The sequence below is a fragment of the Cebus imitator genome, unplaced genomic scaffold (assembly GCF_001604975.1).
Source record: "Cebus imitator isolate Cc_AM_T3 unplaced genomic scaffold, Cebus_imitator-1.0 Scaffold322, whole genome shotgun sequence".
Lineage (NCBI taxonomy): Eukaryota > Metazoa > Chordata > Mammalia > Primates > Cebidae > Cebus > Cebus imitator.
In genome coordinates, this window is record NW_016107637.1 from 1,859,324 (window position 1) to 1,867,250 (window position 7,927).

A 7,927-nucleotide genomic window follows, 5' to 3' on the forward strand; every position below is an offset into this window, starting at 1 on the left:
TTTTTTTGAGTTGGAGTCTCGCTCTGTCACCCAGGTTGGAGTGCAGTGGTGCAATCTCGGCTCACTGAAACCTCTGCCTGCTGGATTTAAGTGATTCTCCTGCCTCAGCCTCTTGAGTAGCTTGGATTACAGGTGCCCACCACCACACCAGGCTAATTTTTGTATTTTTAATAGAGACTGGGTTTCGCCATGTTGGCCAGGCTGATTTTGAACTGATCTCAAGTGATCCACCCGCCTCAGCCTCCTAAAGGGCTGGGATTATAGACATGAGCCACTGTGCCCAGCCCCAACCCACTCATTTTACAGGAGAAGAAGCTTGAGGCCTAGAAATGGAAAAATGTGGCCCAGGGTCACAGAGGGAGCTGGTGGCAAAGATGAGGCTTGAATTCAGGTCTCCCAATTCCCAGGCCTGCCCTTGTTCTATACCTTGTGTATTAGTCAGGATCAAGCAGAAAACAGATTAAATTGGGGCCATTTAAATTGGGGGCTTTGAGGCAGGATTTAGGGAAACTGCTATGGAGAGCAGAATATCCTGGGGCTGGTGACAGTGGGATCTTACCACGTCTGCACCTGGAGGCAGAGAAGCTGTGTGGAGGGCTATCTTACTAGAGCTGGGGCTTCAGTAAAGGAGCTCAGAAAGGGACTTGGGGGAATAAAAACCCTGTCCCCACCTTCTCCCTCCCCCCTGTTTCAGCTCCAGGCTCTACATGGACCAGACTCAGCTGGCAGTCAGAGGGCAAGAGAATCTTGATGCAGGGCATACAGGCTGATTCCAGGGTGCAGTGTAGGATGGAAAAGAAGCAATGTACCTGAAGAGGCAGATGAAAGGTATCCAGCATCACAGGCAATCCTGCTTCTACTACCATGAAAATAGTTTACTTTTTTTGAGCACTTAGTCTGTGCCAGGCATGTCCATGATATTGCGTCTTCCCATAAACCGTTTTCTCCATTGGACAGGTAAAGAAACTGACTAGTGAAACAGCTTGAGGGACAGAGATATGAACAGCTAAACTAACATCTTCCTGTCCACAGTCTTATCTGGTGGATCGTAGTTCCCCCATGAATATCTGTGGAATGAATGAATGAATGAAGAGCAGAGATAAACAGGGTTAGATGGTAAACTCTCCTGAGGAGCCTTATTGGGACCTGTTCTCCATGGGCCTTGGAGAGTCTCTGCAGAGATGAGCCCTGTGCCTTTTGCTGTGTCTCCTGTTGGCTTGTAACAGGCCAGCTTCTTCAGGTTAAAAGAGCAGGTATGAAAGTCTGAAAAAAAAAACTTAAACTTGTGCTTGGCTTTCCTAGTGGAGGTTAGCTTTTGGAATTTAAAAAAGTCTCTCTAGGCTGGGCTTGGTGGCTCACACCCGTAACCCCACCACTTTGGGAGGCCAAGATGGGCAGATCACCTAAGGTCGGGAGTTCAAGACCAGCCTGGCCAACATGGCAAAACCCTGTCTCTACTAAAAATACAAAAATTAGCCAGGCATGGTAGTGGGCGGCTGTAATCCCAAGCTACTTGGGAGGCGGAAGCAGAATTGTTTGAGCCTGGGAGGCGGAGTTGCAGTGAGCAGAGATTGTGCCACTGCAATCCCGTCTGGGTAATAGAAGGAGACTCCATCTCAAAAACAAAAAAACAGAAACAAAAACTCTCTTGGCGGCCAACTTTACCCACCCCTGATTCCTGATACCTCCGCAGTCTGGGCAAGAGCCCAGGGTACTACTCCTCTCCCTGCTCAACTCCTCCCCACAGCTCCACCCACAAGCTCAGTTCTGCTTATTGCATTGCTGCTGCTGCTGCTGCTGCTGGAACACAGTGTTCAGGGATGAACCAACAACCAGTTTGGTGGGGTAAGTTTCAGCAGCACCCTGCAAATGGCTGCTGTGGAGCAGAAAGCTCTGCTTGAAAGTGCTGAGCCATTTCTTCCATGCCTTCCTCTTGCCTTACTGTCTTTTTCTATTTTTCTTGGCCTCTTCTTTCCTAGAGGGTCCCATGAAGTCTTTCAGTTGTTCATAATCTAAGCCCCTCAAGCATGGAAAAGGAACCTGATATATATTGGTCACATGCTATGTGCCTGACACGCTGTGCCAGATACTTCATGTCTAGATCTCATTTAATTTGATAGCAATTTATTTGGTAAAAAAAAATCCTAGCCTCCCAAATAGCTGGGATTGCAGGCACCTGTTACCACCCCGGCTTAGTTTTCTCACAGCTGAGAAAACCAAGACTAGTTAGGAACTTGTGGGAGAGTACACAGCTGTGAAGCAGGGTGCTGGCGTTTGAACGCTCATCTAATCCCAAGGTCCATTCTGACTCACTTCACACTTAGAATAAACTGTGCACCTGGGCAACAGGGAGACCCCCCATCTCTACAAAAAATTAAAATCAAAATTAGCTGGGCATGGTGTTGCACACCTTTAGTCCTGGCTGCTTGGGAGGCTGAGGCGGAAAGACCACTTGAACCCGGGAGGTCGAGGCTGCAGTGAGCCATGATCTGGCCACTGTACTCCAGCCGGGGCAACAAAGCAAGACCGTGTCTTGAAAAAAAAAGCAAGAATAAACCCTGCTGCTGCAGTATTCGGGTTTATCTTATACTTCTGTGAGTCAGAGCCTCTTCCTTGTGTCGTTGTCTATGTCCCTGCGGCTCAGGTGTGTGGAAGGTGCTGTTTCAGCTCACCCTTGTGGGTTTCCACGTGGAGTGCCTAACATTTCATTCCATCCATCCTCCTTTGCTGCTGATGGCTCCTCCATCTGGGAGGCCATTTCACCTGTTTCTGAATGGCAACATCCAAGCCCAGCTCAAATGCCATCACCCTCATTGTGTCCCTGGAGCTTATTTGCCTCTGCATTCCCAAACTTACCTTCCTTAGCCTTCCCTGAAGGATTTCTTATGTTGCTCCTTGTGTTACAGTAATTTGGGCATGTAATTTATTTTCCTTGTTGTGCCAGGCAGGGATTATTCTGCATTAGTACTTGAATCTCTCCAGGACCTTACACTAGCAAGCCTCCAGTGAATGCATGCATCAGGGGAGCTCTTTATGGGGAAAAGAGTTTGTAAAGTGAAGATGTCGACCTCTACTTTATGTGTTAACTGCTTAAAAACAAGATTCAGCTGTAAGATAAATGTCCTGGTTGAGTCTACGGTGGTGGTAGGGCACTCCTACGGAGAAATTCCTTGTGTTTTCCTTGAGAGCTGCAAATTTGGTTTTTCGGTATATATATATATATATATATATTTTTTTTTTTTTTTTGACACTGTGTCATTCTGTCAGCCAGGCTGGAGTGCAGTGGTGTGATCTCGGCTCACTGCAGCCTCCACCTCCCAGGCTCAAATGATTCTCCTGCCTCAGCCTCCCCAGTAGCTGGGACTACAGGCACGCGCCACCATGCCCGGCTAATTTTTATGTTTTCAGTGGAGATTGGGTTTCATCATGTTGGCCAGGCTGGTCTAGAACCCCTGATCTCAGGTAATCCACCTGCCTCACCCTCCCAAAGTGCTGAGATCAGAGGCATAAGCTGCTGCGCCTAGCAAGATAGCTTTGAATTGGGGGAGGTGAAGAGACACCATTGAGAGCAGGCAATGGAGAACAGGCTGCTTAGGTAGAAGCCCCCCAGACCCCATGTATTCAACTCTCCAGATGGGGCCTAGGAGAGTGGTGAGCCATGTCCCTCGACTTTTATCACATGCTGCAGCTTTTCTGAGGCCATCACCTGCTCTGCTGAGTTCCCTTATGTTTGTTCTCATGGACAAAGGTTGTCACGACTCCTGCCTTCACCACTGGGGATGAGGGAGACCTTAACCATAATAGCAGTCCTCCCTCCCTGGGACCCCAGTCAGTTCAGAGCACTCATTTCTCATAACACTCAAGACAGATGCAGAGAGCGGGTGTGGGCTGGGATGATTCACCTGCTCTGTTGCCGCCTACAGTGTAGCTCAAAGCCGTTGGGAATCAAAACACTTCCCTAGGAGGGGTACAGAAGGCTCTCCTTAGAGACAGCAGCTTGGGTTCCTGCTTCTGCAGATGCCTGTCACCACACTGCTGTTTCAAAGTCCAGGTCAGTGAGGAGCCATCCACTGGATGAGCGTGGAGAACAGGCAGAATCAGCAGCCTCAGAAAGCAGTGCCCTGATGTGGTGTCAGACGACCCAGGTCTTACCTGGGCTCTAACAGGAGCTCACCAAGAGCATTCATTCTTTTTTTTTTTTTCTTTTCTTTTTTTTGAGACAGAATTTTGCTCTTTTTGCCCAGGCTGGAGTGCAGTGGTGCAACCTCTGCCTTCCAGGTCCAAGTGATTCTCCTGCCTCAACCTCCCGAGTAGCTGGGACTATAGGCACACACCGCCATGCCAGGCTAAATTTTGTATTTTTAGTTGAGACAAGGTTTCACTAAGTTGGCCAGGATGGTCTCGAACTCCTGACCTCATGATCTACCTGCCTTGGCTGCCCAAAGTGCTAGAATACAGGCGTGAGCCACCACACTGGCCGCTTTGGCGATTTTCATACCTGCCCCCTCCCCACCCTACTCCTAGCTGATTGCCTTGATTGCATGCTCATGACCCATCCTTGAGGGATGGTGACCTGTTTGGGTTTTGAACCAATCTGATTTCCCTGTTTGTCTGCTCTGTTCAACCCTGAAGTTCACTTCAGATGAGACACAGCCCATTGGAGAGCAACTAGGAGGAAGCTGTTCTCTGTCTCAGAGTCCTTCTCCCTCCCACCTCCAGCCCCCACTCTCCTCTCTCCTCTGACATTGGACTTGAGGTCTCCAGATTGGCAATGGCCTCTATGCCATCCTTCCCATTACTCTTTCTAGGGGGAAAGATGAGACACTGTGTGTCATTGGAAGATACTGACAAGCAGGAACTAGGAAAATTGATTAAAGACTGAGTTTGTGACCTTGGTCTAGGAGCAGAAGGTGAGATACAGGGCAGTCCCACACAGTCATCGAGCAAGTTTGAGCACCTTGACTTAAATTTAGGCTGTTTCTATAAAATGTAATAAAAAACCCAGAGGTACGTGCCTTCTCCTAATTCCTTCACTGTGTCTATTTCTGGCCGGGGTTACACATCCTCCCTCTTCTTGCTCTACTTGTTTGTAAAACAGTCATCTTGTGATTCTTTTTTTGAGACAGAGTCCTGCTCTGTCACCCAGGCTGGAGTGCAGTGGTAAAATCTCAGTTCACTGCAACCTCCACCTCCCGGGTTCAAGTGATTCTCCTGCCTCAGTCTCCAGAGTAGCTGGGATTACAGGCTCCCACCACAATGCCTGGCTAATTTTTGTATTTTTAGTAGAGACAGAGTTTCACTGTGTTGGCCAGGCTGGTCTCGAATTCCTGATCTCAGATGATCCATCCGCCTCAGCCTCTCAAAGTGCTGGGATTACAGGAGTGAGCCACAATGCCCGGCCCATTTTATGATTCTTAGACCTGTGGACTTTGGCAGTCAACAAATAGTTTGGGAGTGCCTATGGTGTGCCTAGCCTGATAGTAGCTGGGACAGGATACAGATGCCTGCTGGCTGTGTTCTCAAGGAATCCGAAGACTGGTATTTTAGAGTAGTTGGGAAAACATAACACAAGAGCTAACTATAGAAAAGAAAACAAGAGGCTGGGCGCAGTGGCTTACGCCTGTAATCCCAGCACTTTGGAAGGCAGATCACAAGGTCAGGAGTTTGAGACCAGCCTGGCCAATATGGTGAATCCCCATCTCTGCTAAAAATATAAAAGTTATCTGAGTGTGGTGGCGGGCACCTGTAGTCCCAGCTACTCCGGAGAGAATAGCTGGGAGAATTGCTGAGAGAGTAGCAGGAGAATTGCTTGAACTGGGGAGGCGGAGATTGTAGTAAGCCAAGATCGCACCATTGTACTCCAGCCTGGGTGACAGAGCGAGACTCTGTCTCCATAAAAAAAAAAAAAAGAAAAGAAGAGTAGTTAAGAGGGCAGTTAGAATTTAGTGGTACTTTTCTGTGACATGGGTCTAAAAAAAAAGCAAAAAGGAAAAAAAGAATTTAGTGGGACAGGCAGGGCACGGTGGCTCATGCCTGTAACCCTAGCACTTTGGGAGGCCAAGGTGGGTGGATGGCTTGAGCTCAAGAGTTTGAGACAGCCTGGGCAACATGGCAAAACCCTGTTTGCAAAAAATACAAAAATTGGCTGGGTACAGTAGCTCACACCTATAATCCCAGCACTTTGGGAGGCTGATGCATTAGCCGAGGTCAAGAGTTCGAGACCAACCTGGCCAACATGGTGAAACCTTGTTTCTACTAAAAGCAGCAAAAAAAAAAAAAAAAAATTAGCTGGGTGTGGTGGCATGCGCCTGTAGTCCCAGCTACTTAGGGAGGCTGAGGCAGGAGAATGGCTTGAACCCAGGAGGCGGAGGTTGTAGCAAGCCAAGATCTTGCCATTTGCACTACAACCTGGGTGACAGAGTGAGACTCCATGTCAAACAAACAAACAAAAATACAAAAATTAGCCGGCATGGTGGCATGTGCCTGTAGTCCCAGCTACTTGGGAGGCTAAGATGGGAGGTGACAGACCAAGACCCTGTCTCAAAAAAATATTAAAAAAAAAAGAAAAAAATATGATGGTACAGGCGATAGATACTATAGAGCCCTAGACACAGGAGCAAGGGGCTGGGCGCGGTGGCTCATGCCTGAAATTTCAGCACATTGGGAGACCGAGGCAGGAAGATCACTTGAGGTCAGGGTTCAAGACCAGCCTGGCCAACATGGTGAAATGCTGTCCCTACTAAAAATACAAAAATTATCCAGGTGTGGTGGCATGTGCCTGTAATCCAGCTATTCAAGAGGCTGAGGGAGGAGACTCACTTGAACCCAGGTGGTGGAGGTTGCAGTGAAATGAGATCATGCCACTGAACTTCACCCTGAGCCACAGAATGAGATCCTGTCTCCAAAAAAAAAAAAAAGATCAAGTGCTGTCTAGTGGTCTCTAGGTGTCTAGGTGTCTTGGGTTGCCTCAACTTGGGGGTTGTATCCATCTAGATCTAGCCTGAGGGTCTAACCTGGATCTCAACTAGCCTCAGTGTGAGGTTGGAGGCCAAGCAGCACTTCATGTGGCCCTCATGGAGAGACGTCCCTATTATCCAAATGTTTATGTTGCTTTCTCAGCCTGCATCTGCCTACTCATCAAGAGTCCCCATTCATCCTTCACAGCCCAGCCTGAATGCCTCTTTTTTCATGAAGACACGTTCTTCTCCTCAGTTAGGATTGTTGCTGTCTTCTGTGTTCCTCTGCAGTTCTTTGTTTACAACTCAGTTGTGACATTTATTTTATCTTATCGTGTATTTATGAGTGTTTTCATCAGTTCCAGGAGATTGTGAGCTTCTGGTTAGCAGGGACTATATCTGATTCATTCCTCTAACTCCTGATGACTACCGTAGAGTGTTATTCTGCTTAGAAAATGTTTGCTAAATGAGTGAATGGGTTCTATTCCCTGTGGCATTTGAGTCCTAAAGAATCAGTTCTAGGCTAGGCACCATGGCTTATGCCTGTCATCTCAGTGCTTTGGGAGCCTGAGGCAGAAGGATCCTTTGAGGCCAGAAATTTGAGACCAGCCTGGGCAACAAATACAAACAATACAAATAATAAAATAATAAAAATACAAAAATTAAAAATACAAAATTAGCTGGGTGTTGGTTGGGCACAGTGGCTCACTCCTGTAATCCCAGTGCTTTGGGAGACCGAGGCAGGCAGATCCTGAAGTCAGGAGTCTGAGACCAGCCTCACCACCATGGTGAAATGCCCTCTCTACTAAAAATACAAAAATTAGCCAGGCCTGGTGGCGCACTCTTGTAGTCCCAGCTACTCAGGAGACTGAGGCAGGAGAATTGCTTGAACCTGGGAGGTGGAGGTTGCAGTGAGCAGAGATCTCGCCACTACACTCCAGCCTGGGTGACAGAGTGAGAGTCTGTCTCAA